General features: G+C 35.4%; 1 long non-coding RNA gene across 1 annotated transcript; it reads left to right on the top strand.

Annotated features, from left to right (window-relative positions):
* The first annotated feature begins 16,447 nt into the window (after positions 1 to 16,447).
* Positions 16,448 to 22,406, top strand: LOC110290568 (uncharacterized). The gene is made up of 3 exons (XR_002377456.1): positions 16,448 to 16,509; positions 17,075 to 17,180; positions 22,259 to 22,406. It is a non-coding gene; the product is annotated as an uncharacterized LOC110290568 (long non-coding RNA).
* Positions 22,407 to 22,770: the final 364 nt, after the last annotated feature.

Here is a 22,770-nt window from a genome sequence, read left to right as displayed (position 1 = left end):
TAACAAAATCATAAATCACTATTCCTGGCATGTTATCAATAAAATGTTCTTTGTATACCACAACATAATGTGAACTATAAAAAAATTGTAATTCAAGAAATGTGAACCTTTGAGTGGTATAATGTATGTTAGAACATGTTCGTTATATACTAAAGTAAAAAAATTCAGAGAGTATAAGAGACTGCCAAAAACTAGCAAAATAATGACAGCTAGAGAAGAAAGTGAGAGAAATTAAATTGAAATCCATATATAATTTCTAGGCATTCTTTGAAAGAGCTAATTCCCTACAAAGTAACATTTCATGGCAACTAGGAAATATATTTTTAGTGTGCATCTCACAGGCTCTTTTTATCTTATAAATAAAATTGAATTGGTAAAGGAAAATTCATTGCTTTTATGAATAAATTAATACACAATATTGACCAGATGTTAGAAAAAAATGAAATATTTTGGGCTTTCAGACACTGCAAATCCCAACTTTAAATATGTATCATCAACTACAACTTTGTATAACTATGCATTATTTTATTTACTTTTGTGAAAAATACTTGTCTATCATTAAAATCTTCTAAAATTATAAAATTTCATAATCAATAATTATATAGCCTAGGGCAAGGAATAATATTAAAAATAATTTTAAAGGCCAGCTTGGAAGATGTCAGAGCATATTTATTTCACTCTACTCTATTTGTGGTTATGCAGCAATTAGTGTTGGCCTTATCCCAACTCTGCACCAAGAACCATCTCAGGACGTATGGTAAATTTCTGTGGAGGAAATTTAGTGAGTAGGGTGATTTTAAAGACAAAGAAGGAGATACATAGACTAAAAATAAATATTATGAGGCTCAGTCAGAGGCTGACTAGTTGGAGCTTCAGGTACCTCCTATGAATGGTTAACTGCTACCTATAGTGCAACAAAGACAGATGTTGAGAACATTCCAGGAAGAAGAGACAGTAAGGTATTTATCATGGGATTCCTTTTATATGAACTGCCAGAACATGTGGTTCCACAAACAAAGAATAACAAGAGTGGGAGATGATTACTAATGACTTGGAGATTTCTGTTTGATGAATGGAAATGTCCTATAAGTAGATATTAGTTATGGTTTTTGCAGGATTTTCCCTGTCCATTTATGTTAGTACAGAGGAGGTCTGTGATTGTAAGGGAAAAGGGAGGCAGAGCTAAGAGTTGCAGAGGCAGGGAGCCTCTCAGGGTAGGAGAAGAAGGAAGATGGCTGCAGACGTGAACCCACATGGCATTTATCAGTCACAAGTAGTTGTTGTATCGTAAGGTTAGATTAATTGGGATAAAGCTTTGATCGTTATCAATTGGCTCCGAAATTATTGTATTGGCATCTTGTAAGTTGTCATTTTATTGATACATAAAACTGATTGGCGGGGGGGTAGCTCCAGAGAGTTGGCAGGTTCATTTTCTAATATTTCCCACAACAATGCTTAGATATCTCAAGACTATGCTAAGAACAAATGAACAGAATTAAATGATTTATAAAGGTGAATATTATGGTATGTGAATTGTGTATCAATGAAACTATTATAAAAAGCAGGGCACCAACATTTTGGCACACAGGTAATGATTTTAGATTAGGTTTAATTACTCAGTGATACTATTTACATCTAATGCTGTTAATGTTTTAAATAGCATTTCATAATCATTTTTTGAACCTGCTACTGATAACATAATTCTCAACTTAGAGAAGATGATTTTAGGAATTAAAGGAATGGAATGGTTTTGTCCAGCCCTGAGCAGATCGACCAAACTGCATGTATATTTAGAATCTTTCTCAAGTCAAGCCTTATGTTAATGCCTGATATCGCCTCAAATATTTTCTTTAATCAACATACAGGTGAAGAGGAATGAGACAGGAAAAGAATTTCAGAAAGTAGGCTGAGTTGTAACTGCTATCCCAAAACACTGTGGATAGTGTTTTGTGGATAAAAGCACTTGGAAGCTGGTTGAAATGTATTGTCTACTTTTGATGTTCTGAACTCCCAAATAAAAAGAACCTATCAGACAAAAGTAGACATAAGGTTCTGAATCATTGACTAATGGACTAGAATCAATCCAGTACAACTCAAAAGCAATCAATAGAGAATACATGAGAATTACTGGAGTTTTCTACTGAAAAAAATACCATTGGGTAAATGAAATAAATTACTATATTTGTCACATATCTTTGTGTTTCCTTTAGCAATGCTGTTTGAATTATTCTACCAAAAGAAGTGGAAAAGCTGATGAAAAACATTAGTAACCCAATGTAAATGATTTCATTGTTGTCTTAATAAATTTCTTAATGTGTTAAAATAGAACTAAAGTCCAAGGAGAAAGGAAAAATGGATCTGGAGAATTATAGGGTAGTAAATAGCAGCTAAGGTGGGATGTGGAATTCTCTGTAAGACTGTTTTCTCATTCTCAAGTAGAACAAGAAATCAAGGTATTTTCTAAGGATAAAGAAAGGAAGAATTGGTGGAGATTTGAGACGGGAGGAGGTGGTATCTGTAGTTCTTGGGATCATGAGAAACAATTGTGTAAGAATTATCTGAATAAACTAAGAAACCTGTGCCATTTGGGGGGGGGGATGACTCTAGAATAGGACCAACAACTGTCGCTTGACTCTGCTTCTATCACAGTGCAGTGGAAAGGATGGAGAGAGAGATGTTCAGATGCACCTATATTTGGTTGTCTTTTCAAGCTATGTGTGCTAAGCAGTTGAAAATAAAAGCAAAGGAACAGTTCCAAAAATAGACCTGAAGTTTCAATGATGAAGTTAATGATGCATAGTGATGGGTCAGCTTGGAAATTTCTGGAAGAAGCATGTGTAATAGCAGGAACGAAAAAGTATTTCTAGATAATGGAAGGAAGAGCACAATAGTGTGCAGAAATTTCTCAAGGTAGAGATTTCAAGAATTGATCTGAGCATCTGTAGCTGGGAAACACAAAACTGTAATTACAAAAAAAGTGTCAAGTAATGGAAAGGATAGGGCTGAAGTCAATGAGAAAAGCACGTGAAAATGGTTACAGGAAGGGGTGGGTGACACTGAAGTAATTAAGGATGTCATAGAAAAAGTCCTGGGGGGAAAAAAAGAGAAAGTGATAGATAAAGGGAGGAAGGGGAGAGAGTGTTTTTGTGTTGAGACATTCAAAGAATATATGGGGGTCACCAGCCTATGTAACTTACCCTCAGTAAGCAGACTAATGTGCAGTTACATAACCAAAAACTAGTCTCAACACCTCACCTCTTCCTTTTGTTAGAGCTCATATAAAACATAGTCAGTGAAGGGACACTTTAAATTCTTCTATGCAATCGAAAATAAGCAAAACAATTGCTAAAAGTGTGCTTTGATTTTCAAATTGATTTCTGAAGTTTGGAATATTGCTTCAGATTCCCTGGAACTGGAGTTACACCTAGCTGTGAGCCATCAGGTCCTTTGGAAGAGCAGCTTGTATTCTTAGCTATTAATCCATTTTCCAGCCCCTGACCCACATTTTGCTTTTTGTCAGAATATTTTATCACAGAAGTAGAAATAAAACTAGAACACTACCATAATAACAGTAAATTATTACTTTAAGTTTGTGGACTTTAGGAAATAGCTATAATTATTGCCTAGCATATGCATGACATCCTTAAGTTAAATGTGAAATTCTACAATTCTGAACAATACACGAACAACTAGGGGAATCACGACCCCTGAACTCAAGTTTTACTCCAGAGCAGCAGTGATAAAAACTGCATGGTACTGGTACAAAGACGACACATTGATCAATGGAATAGAATTGAAGAACCAAAAATGAAACTACACACTTACGGACACTCATCTTTGACAAAGAAGCCAAAAATATACAATGGAAAAAAGAAAGCATCTTGAATAAATGGTGCTGATCTAACTGGCCGTCTGTATGTAAAAAAAATGAAAATAGACCCATATTTGTCACCTTGCACAAAGCTCAAGTCCAAGTAGATCAAGGACCTCAATACAAAACTAGATACACTTAATATAATAGAAGAGAAAGTGGGAAAAAGCCTTGAACTTATTGGCATAGGAGGAAATTTTCTAGACAGGACTCCAATGGCTCACACTCTAAGATCAAGAATTGATAAATGGAACCTCATGGAACTAGAAAGCTTCTGTAAGGCAAAGGACATACACAGTCAATAAGACAAATAGGCAACTTAAAGATTGGGAAAAAATATTCACTAACCTTACATCCAATAGAGGGCTAATATGCAAAATATATAAAGAACTCAAGAAACTAACCACTAAAGAATCAAACAACCCAATCAAAAAATGGGGTATGAACTAAACTGAGAATTCACAACTGAAGAATCTGTCAAATACTCTACCACCAGCCAGGCAGCATGCACCAGCTGATATGATGCCCCTAACACATCTAGAGCAGAAGTCTGCTGGTCTGGGTTCAGTCAAAGAAGATGTACCTAACTCTCAAAAGACTGGAGGCCTCAGGGAGTTTAGAGGCTTAGTGCGATAGGTGGTGGGTGGTGGGGACATCCTCATGGAGACAAGGCATGGGGAGGAGGTATGGGATGTGGAACAGTCGGAGGGTGGCCCTGGAAAGGAATAAAATCTGGAGTGTAAATAAGTAAGTAAGTAAGTAAGTAAGTAAGTAAGTAAGTAAGTAAGTAAATAAATAAATAAATAAATAAATGAGTTTAAAAAAGAAATTACATATTTAGTGAAATAGCATTGCAAATTTTAAGTGGTAGTCCTAAAAGTTTATTTTAAAAACCCAAAATTTTATAAAGACTTTTGAAAAAAATCTGATTAGTATGTTGCTTAATTTTTAAAAATAATAAAAAGATAAATGACAAATTCCCAAGGCTTTTGGTGAAGGGGCAGTACACTCTGAAGTACTACCTTAAAATGTACAACTAGTGGGCGAACACTCCCTTAATACTCAAAACAGACTGCTAACACAATCACATGTATACATATTAGTGCTGCAGAAACATCACTAATCACTATGTTATTACATGTTTAACTGGTCTGGTACCAAGTTTAAATATATCATAGATTATTTGAGAATAATTACATATCAAGATTTCAGTTTCTTTTGTACGTATGAGTTTGAATTGGTATAAACTTACTCCTCACCTTCATTTCATCCTTAACATGAGGACATTTAAAAATCTTTCCTTGCAATCTGTTTTGGAAACATTAGCTGGTTTACTTTATTTTCTCAGAAGTTGTTGTATAATAATAATCTGTCCACCTTCACTTTTTTTTTCTCTTCATCTATTTAACATTTCCCTACTTTCTTGGGTAATTCTTCCTGAAAATATGTTAACAATTTCATATTTCTAACTCTTTCTAAATGCTGTCATTTAAATATTTTTTAGTGACAAAGTCTGAAAGAAAGGAAAAATACTGTTCATTCTATTGTGTCAGGAATTTCAATAACTTAAATCCTGTTTCTGTTTTATAGTCTAAAAAAAAGAAATCACCACTACATTGCCTCTTCTCCCCTTCTGCTCCCCTTAAGGAATCCTTCCTGTTCTGAAATTTAGATATACCTAGTGTCAAGAGCCCCTTGGATTAGAGGATGTTTTGAGCAATGAAAGCAAGATAATTCCACTGCCCCATGGCAGTAGCCTGGGCAGAGGATCTTAGATTTCCTGGGCTGACCTGACAGTCCCTGGCCATCAGAAAGCTCACTAATGTTTATGTAAACCTGGTGCCCCTGAGAGATGCAGAGAATCCCCACTGAGTATGATCCCTCCGCACTTGCTGCATATTTGACCTGATTAAACTGTCTGTGATTTTTCTTGGCATCCTTTTGTTGCTGTGTACCTTCTGTAAGCTGAACACACTCCACTGTTTCTAGGAACTTGTAAAACCAGTCTTGCACTGAGAATAGAAAAAGAACAGGACAAAAGAATGTGCAGACACAGAGCAAACAGCAAATACAGGAAAGAAAGGGGCCCTGAAGAACTACCCTGGAAACAAAAAAAGAAAAAAAAATATTCCTAAAGCATGCCTTGTTTTAAATGAAGGATTGTCTTATGTGGTTCAGAACTAGATTGTTACTACAAGGGATGCACCACTGGAAATTAAATACCTGGGCAAAACAACCACTTTGAAAGGACAAAAACATTGCAGTAAGGAACCAATACAAAATGTTAAAAAAAACCACAAAAAACAAACAACAACAACAACAAAAACAGTCTCTAGTGAGACTACGCTGGGGCCTAGCAAACACATAAATGGATGCTCACAGTCAGCTATTGGATGGATCACAGGGTCCCCAGTAGAGGAGCTAGAGAAAATACTCAAGGAGCTAAAGGGATCTGCAACCCTATAGGTGGAACAACATTATGAACTAACCAGTACCCCAGAGCTCTTGACTCTAGCTGCATATGTATCAAAAGATGGCCTAGTCGGCCATCAATGGAAAGAGAGGCCCATTGGACTTGCAAACTTTATATGCCCCAGTACAGGGGAACGCCAGGGCCAAAAAGTGGGAGTGGGTGGGTAGGGGGGTCGGGGGAGGGTATGGGGGACTTTTGGGTTAGCATTGGAAATGTAAATGAGGAAAATACTTAATTAAAAAAAAGAACAAAATGAATAATACAAAAGTCTTACAATTTAATTATGAGTTTGTTGGAAAATAACACTCATCTATTTTTAACTTGCCCACCATTATGTGTTTAGTGACAAGATTCATGTAATGCTGTGGCTTGGAGCATGGCGACCTTAACTGTGTTATTCATATGATACTCAGTACAACAAATAACAGAAATGAATGGTTTGTAGAGATAGTTTCTTTTTTCTTTAAGTTGACAATGATATTAATAATGTTATAGATTCTACCTGCGTAAATATGTAAGTATATGCTGAATATCCATAGCTAATAACTCACTTCAGTATTACCTAGGTGTGAAGTTTCAAAAGTATCTATCTGCTAGACCCTGCTTCTTTGACCTATGTAAAAACAAAATCTTCAGTTTTAAGTCTCTATGTTGGGGGCATATTTAATTGAGTCTGTGTTGATACTAGTGTTTAGTTCTTTCAGGAAGCAAATATAATTTTTTGATAAATTATCATATCATTTAGCTTCCAAGATTCATATCAGTTATGAGTAAGCAGTATATGCATGTCGTTAAAGATCACCACAAAAGAAAGAGAAAAATAAAACAGTAAAATGTAAGGATACAGAGATTAGAATTATTAGATAACATAATACTGACTAGTAAAGTGTGAAATATAAGAAAATACCTTAAAGTTATAAAATGAAAAATAAAAATATAGCAATTAATAAAATTTCCTTTTAAATTAAAATTCATATATAGTATATAGCATTCAAATATTGGAAAAAAATGATAAATTATTGGAAGGACTTATTCTGCAGGCCAGAGAATACTTAACAGAGAATTTTGAATTGGAAAATATGTAAAAAGAAGTTGCCAGTATGGAAAACAGGGGCATGATTATGAACATATGAAGAAAATCAAGCCATATTTAAAACAGCGTGTGTGTGTGTGTGTGTGTGTGTGTGTTGCGTTATATGTCTATTTGGAATGCATAAAAGGGACAAAAAAAGGCAATATAGAAGTGACATTTTGTTATAGTTGAACATGGGCTAAAATGTTATGGAAATCTTAAGTCCGTAGGAATGGCCAGAACAGAATATTGTAAGACATCAAAATCTAATTAAGTAACACTGTCCTTGGGCAAAAGTGGTGAGTCTTAGAATGGGGTCAATCAGAATAGCATTTCAAGTAAAATCATGCCACAAAGAAAAAGTTAAAGATATTTCAAATAGAAATAAAAAATAAAATGTATGATTGTTGTAATATACAGGGAAAGCAACTTCAATTTAGAATTAGTCAATAAACAATATTTAAGTAAGTAGAAATAAAAGACATTAAAATGAGCTTAGAGAGTTTACTACTCTAGTATTTACATGACAGTAAAAGAACATCAGGAAAAAGATGGCAGAAGAAATGCCAGAGAGGAGTAAGGCCATGAGCAGCAGATACATTTATGAATAGATTATAAAAATTTCATGTTTATAAACAAATAAATATATAGAGTTTAAAAAAGATATATCACATTTTGTGAACTAATAATATATGAATTCAAATTGGATTGATCATAGTTAGTGGCTGGCAAGGATTCTTTAATTACTCAGGAAAGGAATTAAGGTATGGAATAAATTAATTTCAGAGATAAATACAAAAGTATTTTAAAGGTATCTTTAAAATTCTGTCCTAAAAATATATGCTTGCTCTTTTCTGAAGAAAAATGAAAGGACGGTAGATCTGGGGGAGAGGGGGTGGGGCAGGGGGCTGGGAAGAGTGGAGGGAGAGCCAGGATGTTCTGTATGAGAAACAAATATAATAAAACAGTGGGGAAACAGGAATGGTAGGAAATGCAGTGGGCATATAACATCCTCTAACAACAAAGGGAGACACGTGAAACTAAAAGAGAAGCTGACAATGAGTACAATGAATTAAGCCCAATTATAACAAAAATAAAAATCATAGAAACTGAATTTCATGTCTATAAAAATCTTACTTAATTAATTTTATGATTCTATTGTTACAATGTGAAATACCTTAACATCCCCAAATATCGTGACACATTATTAAAAAGAAAAATCTGGGAACTAACTAGAAAGTAGTAGGTGACATTTAATAAAAAGAAAAGGGAATAGCCACATTAAAATTGGATAACAGAGTGGAGGGAAGATCTGTATTCTCCATAAAACTGAGTGATTATAAATGAAGATAGATGAAGCATATACTAAAATATAGGGAAAATAAATAAAACCATTATAATAATAGGAAATATACATCTTTTGTACTCATGTTAATGAAATGATGAGAAACTGGTGAAATGGTTCACTTAGTAATGTTCTTGTGTGTAGGACCTAGGGTTTGAGTTTAATCCAAAGGATTCACATAAAATGACAGAGCAGCATCTTCCTTCATAACCCCCTATCTCTGCCTAAGGTGGCTCTTTGTGAAGCAGGACTCCAAGTCCTATCTAACAGAACTCCAGTCAGTGCCTATCCTCCACCTGCTAGCCAGCCTATCACTCACCCAATCCATCCCACCTATATGGTACTGCAGTGTCTGAACCCAGAGCTCCAATCAGAAATTCAGACCTAGGACAGTTAGATTCTCACCCTAAAGCCTACAATGACCTACAAAGATTGACAATCCAGCACATTAAGAAAGAAATCCAATAAACAGAACCTTTCACACAATAGCCTCAAAAAATAAAATAAAATAAAATAAAATAAAATAAAATAAAATAAAATAAAAGTAAACCTTGGAATAACTTTAACCAAGCAAGTCAAAGACATTTAGTATACAAATACTAAAGGTATTTTAAAAATTGAAAAAGGAAATCAAAGAGGATATCAAAATATGAAAAAGATCTCCCATGGTTATGGATAGGTAGGATTAAGAATGTAAAAATTGTCATCCTACCAAATGTAGTCTACACATTCAATAAAAAGAAAATTTCAATACAGTTCTTCACAGAAACTGAAAAATCACAATGTCATACTTAATATGTTAAAAGAAAGAAAAATGATCTAAATAATAAAATAACTGCTGGAGATTTCACCCTTTCAGAATTCAAGTTGAGCTATAGTTAGAAAAACAACATAGTTTGGACATAAAGTAGAAATATATATGCATATATATATACTATCAACCTGTAATATAAGACATTAGTATCTAATATTTCAATTGTTTATCATGCTATTTACATCCACTAGACTGATAGTATTATAATAGGCAATACAAATGGGGTATGAATTTGTATAATTTTTTTGAAACAATAAATTTTGTTTTTTAAATGCTTTAACAATGATATTCCTGTATGCAACCCAGAAATTCTCCCTCTAGATACACATTACAGACAACTTTTACACGTGTGTAGAACAAGATCAGGACATGAATGCTCACAGCCCTGCCATTCTTTTATTGTTAGTTACTTAATTACATGTTTTAATTTTGAGACAAGGTCTCTGTAGTTCTCACACTCATGATCTTTTACCTTCTTTCGTGTCCTGGGATTTCGGGGCTGGTCCACTATTCCTGGTTTAACTGTGTTTCCTTGAGAACAATGATGTAAAAGGTTGTGAGTATCTGTTATAAAAAGGGGTGGGGAAAATATCGAATAAACAAGTGGCAAAGTATTACTTCACTATCAAATTAAACAAATTGTAAGTTTTATACAGCCCATTCAATTATTTATAAATCTGGTGTTTACAGTTTCAGGAGTCATTTTGTAAAGGGAAGAAATGGTTGAATGTTTCCTACATAGGAAGACAGGAGACTGGTGGAGGACACCTCTAATGCCCAGCCTTGATGGTGTTCCGTGTCAGAAGCAGTCTGCAGAGACTCCACATGCCTATTTTATTATGTTTTAAGATATTTTCTGGGCATGAAATGGCACATAATCAAGTTTGTTTTGATGCACTCACTTCCACCCTACAAAGAGTTTGATGTTGGATATGCACAGTAAAATTGAGGAGCTTACACAACTAGTAGCGGATGCTCTCTGGACAGCATCTTACGAGTCTAAATAGTAAGGAAAAACTGCTATTTTCTCACTTATTGTTTTACCTTTTGGTATTCCTGTACCTTCACTACATAAATAAGGAGATTTACATCGAATGTGGTGACACATCAGGAATCACAAGTATCCCCAATGCTGCATGAACGCAATCCTAGAAAAGAAAAGTGTACCTTACTATACACTTGAAAGTCACTATTTTAGTTTAGCATAATTATTTATGGCCAAAAAATTAATACCACAAAATACAAATTGATGTGTAGAAATTATTACTTGAGTATTGAGGACATTGCTAGATGTCATAGTGAGAAACTAGTGGCCAGTCTATGAATTCTAAGAAGTTCTTAGGACAAGAAGGCCACTCGTGGTATGTCTGAATTATTCAAGAGGAATTCATCAGAAAGTAACTGCTCTCAAAGATAATATCTAAAACTCCCCATTTGAACATCAAAATGTTCTCTTCCAGTTAAATTTAAATGTTTTGAATATGTCTATTTTAAAAGAACAAATAATTCAATTAAAAGAAAATCGTTGTGGCATAAGTTGATGATTTTATATAAAAACAAGATGAGATTCCTTATTGAAATAAAACATATTCATGATTTTCATTCTTGTCTTTTTAATAATGTGATATAAAATGATGGAGTATAAATATGTAGAATTGGTACCATATCCAAAATATGAATACTGGAGAAAATAAAATTTAGACAGCCAGTAGATGAACTGAAGCTAGACTTTGCACCTCTCTTAAGATTTTTTCTTAAATTTTAGTGTATTTTTATAAAAGTCCTTGATTAAAGATCTCTGAATTATAAAGGACATTTTGGTCACCTTGCTCTATAATACACCAAGGACAAGCAGATAGTTGATAATACATGAGGGGCAGTAAATTCAGTACAAATTGAGGTAAATAATGCTTTATGCGTGTGTATAGTCAACCTGTGAAATTCATCGACCGAGGAGGTCACTGAGTCAAACACCATGGTGGAATTTGAAAAACAGCTGGATAATTTTATGACCACTAATAGGTTGGGGAATTCTGCTCAGCAAGCAGATATATTAAGGGTCATCAAATCTCTTGTTTCAGAATGGAAGTTACCAGTGGGGGCTTGTCAGAGTCAGTGTCCTACCATTGTCCTCAGGTGATGGACACTAGCCTTGGCATTCTGCACTTTGTTGTTGATGGGCATACATGCATGTGTGCTCTTTCTCCTCCACCTGAAGGATGAGATCATGTGTCAGAAGAGCAAAGGGGATCAGACTGGTGTTTAGCATGTGAGTGGTTTGTCTTTGAATATCAGTCTCATAATTTCAAATTTATGAAACCAAACAGCTTGAATGTTTCTAGTCATTACATTTTAAGATGTGTGGGGCTTGACAGCCATATTCTTTATAGTACTATGTAAAATGGCATTAGAAAAATTGCAATACCCTTAATATTCCTTTATAAATGTGTCATATTTTAAGGAAATATTATTTATATTTAAAGTATATTTCACTTTGCATATACTCTTGATTGTATTATGGGGCATTTAGTCTCTAATCAGAGTCACATATATTTGTGTACTTGAAGTTAACATGATAATTTTATTTTTGTTTTTCCCGCACACAAATTTTGACAGCAAGAGAAACTTCAAATCACCTGTAATTTACAAATCCAAGAAAGCTACTATTTATATTTATAAGGATATGTGGCCATATGCTATATATGATCTTCTATATTTTGTTTTCCAATAACAGTAGATTATAAAAAAATATTTTTAAACTAAGTATTTTTAAGTCCTTTTAATGCAAATACATCATATTTTACTGCTTTCTGCTTTTGCATTTAGGTTTCTTGCAACTTTCTACTCATTACTTTGAAGGACATGCAATTGAATGGTTCAAAGTGAATGCATTTTGATTCACATTGTCAAATGCTTTCTAGACAAATTGTGTTATTTTATGAAAATATAATTTCTGCTACAATAAATAAATAATATGCGTATAGATGTAAATATATAACTTTACTAGTATGATTAATAGCAAACAGAGGAAACCTTTGTAATCAGTCTTTGGCATCTTTGGTTATTTGCAATTTAAATATTTTTCCATAAATTTTTAGCATTTAAAAAGTTGGTGCATGCCTTTAATCCCAGCACTCAGGAGGCAGAGGCAGGTGGATTTCTGAGTTCGAGGCCAGCCTGGTCTCCAACGTGTGTTCCAGGACAGCCAGGGCTATACAGAGAAACCCTGTCTCGAAAAACAACAACAACAACAACAACAACAACAACAAAAAAAAAAATTTTGATTTTTTGGTAGTTGTTTAGTTGCTTGAAATGTAATGAAACTATGATTTAACTTAATGATGGGAGTCTTGCTTATCAATAACCAGGGTGTTAATAGACTAACGTCTCTAATTATAACAACAAATTGTCTGAATGACTACAAAAGCAGAACCCAATATCATGTTGTCTACAAACCCTTACACCTAAGGCTCAGGGAACATTGTGTAGCATAGGGGAAAGACTAAGAGCCATAGATCTAGGATACCTCCTGTGAGACAGGAGCCACACCCATGAAATCTCACCAATATGGCCTCCCAATATTGTTTGTACAATGGCAACATCAATTGACATCCCAATGTGAATGGGAAAAATCCCACCCCTAAATAAAGAGGGGCAGGTAGTTAGTCAGTGGCTGTTTTAGAGGAAGAACCAGTCTTCTCCAGGGATAAACCCCTCTATAGATTGTCCAATCTGAAATTGTCAGCCCTAAACATATATGCATTCAAGCAACACTAAAACAACTCACCAGATTATATCCATATACACGTGTATGTGTGTGTATGTGCTTGTGTAACAACAATAATTAAAGAAGAGATCATGAATTTGAGGAGCTGGGGAAACATGGAAACAGGAATTGAATGAGGAAAGATGGCATGGAGATAATGAATACAGTCATCATGTATGAAATTGTCAAAAGTAGAATTACATTGATGCTAAAACTAGAAATGTGCTTCATCAGCAAGGACTCATAGACTGGAGTAAAACTGTGGAATATTCTATAGAAATGGGAAACAAAAGTCAGCAGGAGATCTTAAACCAACCAAAAGAGAGTCAAAGTACAACAATGAAAAGTGCAGAGAAGCACACAGAGAGCAATTCCCAAATGAAAATATCTTCTGTCAGGGGACCAAAATTTTGGACACCAAATTCTGGGCTCTCTGTTCATTCTTCTTTCCCTGTTTGGGATATTTCAATGGTTTTCCATAAAATACTTTCTAATTGTCATCTTTCTCAGTTAGTCCACAATGTAATTCATTTGCTAGTTAAATCACAAAACATATTATGGATTTTAAAAATAAACAAATATATATAGTTTTTTATTTTAATATTTCCCAGGCCTTCATCTTGATAAATTTAAGATATACAAATGAAAATAGCTTTTCATATATTGCATTTTATAGAATTTAGTACATTTTATAATTTTATCTAGTATACTATTTTGGATGAGTTTTACTTGATAACTTTTACCTTTTCACTGTTACAATTGAACCCCACCCATAGTATTTTCTAATAAATTCCTGGTGGTATAAAAGAATCTCTTGTTTAAATACATCTTTTACTAACCTTTGGAAGCTACTAAAACCTGTATAATCTTATGATATTTCTTATGAATTATCCTTGACAACCTATAACTATCATTTATGCAAATACAAAAGTAGGTAATGAAATTTTATTTAGGATACTTTTGGAAGCAGTTTAGATTTGCAGCAAAATAGATGAGTGGAAGACGTAAACATCCCTTATGTATTATACGTTCAAACACCTTCTGTTATTATCAACATTCTACACCATAACTGTGTTACAAGTGATGAACCCACATTAATACAAACATATCACTATTAACCAAATGCCACAATTAGCATTACAGTTTATTCCTGGTATTGCTCATTCTATGAGTTGCAAAAACTGTGTAATGATGTAAATCCAATACTGCAGTACTGTGAAGAATCACTAAACACCAACACTGCAGTACTATGTAGAATCACTTAACTCCAACACTGCAGTATTGTGCAGAATCACTTAACGCTTACAAAATGTCCTGCTTGACCTTTACAACCATCCTTTTACCCAGTCACTTGGCAACCAGTTTTTAATTTTAAAATTGAAAGTAATATATGTACATGCTTATGTACAGTTCAATAATTCAATAGGCATATGCAATGTGGAATATCAAATTGGAAAGATTAACATTATGCATCAAATATGTTTCATTTCTACATGTTGCAAACTACAGATTATCCTGATTATTTTGAAATATAAATAGTTGTAGGTACTAAGTAACTTTACTGTATTATCAGACACTATCTTGGGGTTTCATTGCTGTGAAGAGGCACCATGACCACAAAAACTCTTATAAAGGCAAACACCTAATTGGGACTAGTTTACAGTTTCAGAGGTTTTGTCCATTATCTTTATGGTGGGAAGAATGGCAGTGTGCAGGCAGATATGGCACTGGAGAAGCCTAATGTTCTTGATCCAAAGGCAGTAGGATACGGTATCTACATTGAAAGTAGCTTAAGCATATAAGTGACCTCAGAGCCCAACCCCACAGTGACACACTTCCTCCACTAAGGTCACACTTACTTCAACAAGGGCACACCTACTAATAGGGTTCCTCCTCATGGGCCAAGTATTTAAATTCATGAGTCTATGTGTAGGGGGGCATACCTAATCAAACAACCACAGACATCAAAAGTAATTTTTCTTATCTAACTGCAGTTTGGAACCTGTTTTAAAATGTCTTTAAAAAAAATCCCTCTCTCCTACTGTCACCCTGAAGCTCTTACTCCCTAGGTACCACTATTCCACTTGCTTGTATTAAACGTATGTGTGGCTTCTATACACACTGTTTGTATTTCTATCCCTGGCTTATCTTATTTAGCAAACATTCTCCAATTCTGTTTATTTCAGAGCACCCTAACTTTATTAGAGAACCCTGAGAAATTGAAATTCTGATTTTTTTTCACCCTCAAAATGTTGACATATTCTTCAAAAAACCATTGATGAACAAGTGCTTACACTAGTATAGGCTTATTCTGTTCTTTATATCCAATCTCATTATTATTTATGAGTCAAACTAACTTTCTGGAATCAAAATAACCCAAAATTTAAAAGTAAATGTTAGAAACTTTTAAAGTTAAATTTATTTTCATTGTTTCATTATTTTTTGTTTTTGTTGTTGTTTTTTTTTTGTTTTTGTTTGCTTGTTTGTTTGTTTTTTTCGAGACAGGGTTTCTCTGTGTAGCCCTGGCTGTCCTGGAACTCACTTTGTAGACCAGGCTGGCCTCCAACTCAGACATCCACCTGCCTCTGCCTCCCAAGTGCTGGGATTAAAGGCGTGTACCACCACAGCCCTGCTTGTTTCATTATTTTTAAGTGAGCATTTTCTGGTATCATTAATGAGAGACTCTGCTTTTAATGTAGACTTTTAGTTTTATTGAATTCCAGCAAAGGACATGCATTACTGTAATCTGATGTAATCTCCCTGTGCTTTGGGGAGCCCCTTCCTCAGAACAGCACTCATTGGTGAACACTGAATGTGAGCTCACAGGGATGGACAACAGATGTCATCCCTAAGATGTTTTTCTCCAGTAGAAATTGAATCATGCCGGGTAAGGGGAAAGGAGCTCCCGCTGAGGCACACACCCCAGAAGGGGAACCATGGGAGGCATGGATCTGAAACAGAAAACAGAAAACCAAACCGAGGACGAGTTAGGATGATTCCTTGATGATCTTGCTTCCGTTTCTTTTATGTCGACATTCCTTGCATTGTCTCTGATTCTCAGAGTAGAATTATGGTAGAATTATGGTTGGTAAGCAACATGGAAGGAGGAGTACTTAGGTCATGTCAGTAACAAACATTACAAGTCCTCACAGATGCAAGAATATGGAGGTGAATATGGAAATAATTCTTGAGGTGAATAGGCCCGTTTTACCTTCTAGTTCACAGTGCCAGCAGACTGTGGATCTTAGCTCCGTTTTCATTTCAAAGTGGTGCGAGGATTGAAAAGCGTATTGGTTTTGGAGACAAACCAAACATGCTTGACTCTCTAGTAAATCTCTATTTTGATATTGTTTGATCACTTCCTTATTTTTAATAACAGCAGCATCACCACCCTCCACGGATGTAAATCCTCTACTTGGTACTAGTGACGTAACCTTGACCGCTCATTGTGTTAACTTATTGGGCCACCACCTTATTATTTAACTTAAGATATTTAGGAATAGTAAAAACTGTATCTATACCTTTATTTGTACTGGATATTAACATAAATGGAATAAATAATATAATTTATATTCTATCTTTTAGTTATAAGTATGATGTTTTAAAAACAGTATTGAAAAAAATAGTCTAAGTTTGAGCAATTTTACTCAGCGTGATGGTTTTATAAAAAAAAAATGCACATATGTACTTTCTGCTAAATAATTACCTTTTTTCCACATCCTTAACACACAAGGTTCTCCAGAAAATAAATAGCATGAAGAGACGTATGGCCATATATAGTCAAGATCACAGAGTGTGAGGCCAGTAGAGGAAGGAATGGCATCAGAGAAAATACCAAGGTACAGTAAATATCCAGTCATTGAAATGAGGAAACTTAGTGAAATTCAGGAAGCTGAGAGAGTGAGTGAGAAAGACAGAGTGAGAGCTTGTGTGTGTGTGTGTGTGTGTGTGTGTGTGTGTGCATGCATGAGTTTGTAGAAACAGTGTCAATGTCAACTGGCTTAAAAGGTAGATTATAGATTTTAAATTTTAAAATAATGGATGTTAGGAAGAGAGAGTGACTTTCTTGATGAAAGGCTGCAAAGCAGAATCCATGACACAAGCAGAGGTAGTGACCACATGCTCAGCTTTAATATGAACAAAGCACTTAGCTGAAAAAATGCAGGCAGAGTATCTTATTCAGTCTGTGACCCAATGCAAGCATCTTTTATAAAGGAAGGCTCAGGACAGGAGCCACTGTACCTCCCAAGGACATTATCGTAACCAACTACAACAGACAGAGGATGACACAGAAAAAGGTAAATCTAATCAAGACAGTCATAGCCATAGTCTGGTTCATCTCTAAAATACACCAGTCAACTCCCATTTTGTCAATGTGTAGAGAAGAAAATATCATTTGCAAACTGAGTGGATGTGACTCCCTGTGAGGGTGCCAGGAAGGCTAATGATGACCAGGAAGAACTGTAGTCACTGATGATTATCTATGGACACTTGTCTAAGTGGCATGGTTATTTGCTGTCTCACAACCATATTCTTTATCACATGTCCAGAGTTGACATCACACTAAAAATACTGAATCTAAAATATTTTGTCAGTTGGTCCCAGAAACAATGCAGAAATGCTTAGGGGCCCTTGGATATCTCGGTGTTGTGCCTTCCTATCACACCTGCCTCACTAATACAGAAGGGACCAGAGTTATGCTTAGTTCTATAGATCAGAAAATCATTTTTTATTGTAGCCCAAATCATACTGATTACAAAAGTTATAAGCACCAAAACTACAACTTATAGTGACTGCAAATTTAGAAAAGTTAGCTAGTAAGAATTTTACAACCAGGACATTATTGACAGAAGTAAATAGAAAAAAAACATAACGTTTTAATTATATGCCCTCTACCACAGTTACATTGATTAGGGAAAGAATGTTTAGGATGAATTAAGTTCTCCTTTGTGAATTTCTACAATCAAAGTATTTTCTTATTTTGTTTTGTAGGTTTTGGCTGGTTACATTTTTTTTCATTTATCTTATTTATTTTAGCATAGTTTCAGCAAGATTTTTAAGTAGTCTTTTATAAAAGTACTCACCCACCTATCCCCACATACTCTCCATCCTTTAACATGCACACATGTATATTTATATATTCATATATTAAATTTATATATATATATATATATATATATATATATATTTCAATCAGATGGTGACCAATAAAGGAAATGGTTGTTTTGGAGCCTTATATTTCACTGGGAATGCCCAGTTCAAAAGTTCAATGAAATCCTTTCAAATTCACTTAAGATATCATCACTGAAAATCTTCTATATTTCAGGTCTTAGAGATACAGAGGCAAATGGGCTAGCACACTGATTCCTTGATCTTACATGGAAAGTATATCTTTTTTTTTGGGGGGGGGTGTTCGAGACAGGGTTTCCCTGTGTAGTCCTGGCTGTCCTGGAACTCACTCTGTAGACCAGGCTGGCCTCGACCTCAGAAATCTGCTTGCCTCTGCCTCCCAAGTGCTGGGATTAAAGGTGTGTGCCACCACTGCCCGGCAGAAAGTATATTTTAAGCAACTGTGTGCATGAAGTAACTATTTTTATTAATGCATATCATAAAATAACAGGGTGATTTTGACCATAAAGAATAATCTAGAGTTACCATTGAGAGACTGCAATTTAAGTTAGAAGAGGGTTTTCCTAAGATAGGAGTATAAAGGTAGAGGGTACATGGCTAAATGCAGAGGAGTTAGGATCTGGGAAAATGCATGTGTATGCATGAGAAAGGTTGGTCAGAAAACCAACCTTTGATGTTGATGTCCACGAGTTGAAAAAGTAACAGGGAGAATCTGGCAGATGGAGATATTGTACAATGGTCGATAGAATTACCAGTAATCCTATAGAAGAAATGGTATTTATATATTTAATAATCTCTAAAATTAACAGTGACCTTAAAAACAAAATCACCATTCTATTAATATGCTGATTATAATCAAACACTGATTTTATTTTTACACCACTTTTGTTTTCATTTTCTCAACTGCGAAGTAATATCGAGCGTGCGATACACAGAGGACATTTAAAAGTTCATCATGCTGTGTTGTTTTGGGGGTCATTTTATATAAAGTACTGGAAGGAGGCTTGGAAGCACACTTTCAGCCTGTAAAATTATAGAGACGGTATGTATCATAAAAAGAAAATACTAGAAACCTCATGCTTTCTGAGATGAAGAAACGTTTAATCCATTCGAAGGGTGCAGTTACACATAGTACAAAGTGAACAGAAGACTTGAGAACTGTAATTCCTTAAATTAGGATGCAAACATAGGCTTTAAGCTTTGCAAATATGTTGGGGTTGGCTGGTTCTGCTATGCATTCAAATGCTAAACTCTGTACCCCAAAATCTGGTTGCCCCAAGAGTAGTGAATTCTCACGGACACCATATTTTTTTGTGTGTAACCTTGCTTCCCAAGTTAATTGTTCAATAAAAGGCTAAGGCCTGTGATTGTGGAGTAGAGAGAGAAAGGCAGGACTTGAGGATTGAGTGAGGGGTTCTCAGGAGAAGGCAAAGAGGGAAGGAGAGAGGAGACAAAGAGGTAGCCATGAGAGAAGATGGATCATAAAGCGCATGGCAAGTAGAAACAGCAAGTAACAAAAGACATATGGCTGGAATATAAGTTAACATTGCTCAAACCTGACCAATCTAGGCTTACGAATTATAAATAAATACCATGATTGTGTGCCTTTTATATGGACTAAATAGAATATATAATTTATATATATGTATGTATTCCAATATATAATTCCAACTATGTATGTGTGTATGTGCATGTGTGTCCATGTGTGTGTGGGGGGGGCATTGCCTGGGAACATGATTCAGTGGGTAAAGTTCTTTCTGTGCAAGCACATGTAATTCAGTTTGGATTCTCAATCCACAGGACCTCATACTTATAACCTTAGTCCTACGGTTTTGGAGATAGGCAGATTCCAAGGGCTGGTTAGCTAGGAAGTCTAGTGAGACGAGTAGCTCCTCCTTCAATGAGAGACCTTATCTCAAAAGGAAAATTGTATGCAGAGTAATTAAGAAAAACATTGAACATCGATCTCTACCTCTAGCCTTCCTACAAGTGAGCACATCTGCATATCCACATGAGCACATATGAATTCACAACACACAAGGAAGAGAGAGACAGAGAGAGACAGAGAGACAAAGAGAGACAGAGAGAGGGCGGGAGAGAGAGACAGAGAGAGAGACAGAGAGAGAGAGGTGATATTGAAGCCAGACATGATGGCACATTCCTATAATCTCAGCACTTAAGAGGCAAACATAGGAATGTGACTACATGTTCAAGGCCAGCCTGGTTGTCATAATAATTTTGAGGACAGTCAAGGTTTAGATAATGAGATCTTGTATCAGAACAAAGTGAAAAGATACAAGAAAAATAATAAAGGTTTAGTGATGATAGAAATAGACCTCAAGACTAGTGATAACTTTATATTGTTTGAATAGTAAGACTAATTGCATGATTCTACCCTGTGCACCTAAATGAATTAGAATTTTTTTATTTCTTCATAGTTTGGTATCATTCCAAGCAAGTACAAAACCTTTCCAGGCACTAGTCATAACATGTAAAACCACTGCTTAATTTAAAAAGTACATTGAATACTGGTTACGTTGTCTCACTTACAAGTGGTTTAAGATCCCGATTAAGGCACAATTTCCCCCTTAATGATATCTAGAAGAGTGATCTTTCCTGTAGGCAAAACCTAAAAAGTATCAGGATATACATGATACCATGTAATGGTGCTACCATCTATTACAAGAAGGAAGATTTCTCAAAGGCCTCACACAGTCAGCAGGACTCAATCCACAAGTCTATTTAAGTATTACCATCAAGACAACATAACTGAGGCTGATTTGCTAAGTGTGAGATTTCTTGCTCTGTACTGTGCTCATGCCCGTTTTCTCATTGATTCATCACAATAGTTGCCTGAAATGGCATTGCTATCCCTATTTAATTGATAAAGAAATTGAGAGAGAAAACGCTCCACTCCTCCTCAGCCATGGCTAGTGGATATAAACCCACATGGACCTTGAACTCAAGCTTGCCTATTGTTTATTTTGCATCTCGCACCAAGGGGCAAATATTTTAAAAGTCCGAAATATATTTTGAAAGACCAGAGTCCTTGGGAAAACAGAGTATAGATAAGGAAGGAGCGGCCCTTCACAGCTGAACAAACATACGAAAGCATAAACAGTAGGTGCGTTTGGACACCATGTTAGGGAATCAAACCGTGTTAAAGAGGCCACAGAGGAAAGTAAAAACTCCTGATTGGAAGAGTGACACGGGGAATACGCATTTCCTGGGATTAGTCTAGCCAAGTATGAAACGTGAATTAGAGCTGAACGAGAACGAGAGCAACAAAATGGGGCTCATTCAGCGGTCCAGGAGGATGACACCTGGAGGCTGGGGATGAGACAAACGCATACAACAGATGGGCCCCATAATAAAGCAAGGAAATGGAAACGAGAAGCTTGGAAAAGCTTTAAATCCAGGAATCCATTAGTTTTTAATGTTTAGGGAGACATAAAAGGTCTCTAAGCAGAAAAACATCATCTGTCCAGGCTTTCTCCTCCCACGTAGACTCTCAGTTTACAGAGAAGTACACATGGAGTTTTTATTCAGGGGGAAATGCCTACCACTGTGCACGCTGGGCTTGTGCTAGGCTCCTCATTATCACTCCAGCCTGTGCACCTTGCTTCTTCCAATGGGAGGCTTCTCCATCATCCATCATCCATCATCCGTCATTGCCATGACAGTGTAGGGATGATCAACCGGCGATGTACACGCTGAGAGTGAGGTCAGTACTAATAATGCCACCAAGGCAGGGGGAAATAACACAATGCGTTTTCTTTCTAAATAGGCAAACTAGAAGGACGGAAGGGAGAGGAGACAACTGAACAATTAAATACTGCCTTTTTAGAGATCCAGAACGACTATTGCAGTGTGCTGGCAAGGTCGGCGTGGGGAGGCACAGAGCACAAAGACAACATGCTTTGGATAATGCTGAAAATCACTCTGGGCATCACAGATGTAGAAATCAATTTTAAGATTAAAAAAAAATTGAATCGGTAATTTTGATCCACACTGTACTGAATTACATGGATTTTGTATTTTCATTAGTCTCATGCCTATCAAGTAAAACCCGTAGGTATGAATGGAGCCAGAATATTACTTAAACATATTCTTTATAAAAGAGCCTGATTTAACCTGCAAAGACTATCCTCACAAATATAATTTTCTGTTTAGCTTTATTTTTCATACCATGAGAAAAATTAAACTCCTAATTTCTATTGATAAATTGAAATATTACTACTATATATCCAAGCTGAATATTAACCAGGAAATCTGTAATGTTATATACACCAATTTTTA

The sequence above is a fragment of the Mus caroli genome, unplaced genomic scaffold (genome assembly GCF_978045245.1).
Source record: "Mus caroli unplaced genomic scaffold, Mus_caroli_1 scaffold_3, whole genome shotgun sequence".
Taxonomy (NCBI): domain Eukaryota; kingdom Metazoa; phylum Chordata; class Mammalia; order Rodentia; family Muridae; genus Mus; species Mus caroli.
The sequence above is the reverse complement of the archived record's forward strand: the minus strand, read 5'-3'. Positions and strand labels throughout refer to the sequence as shown.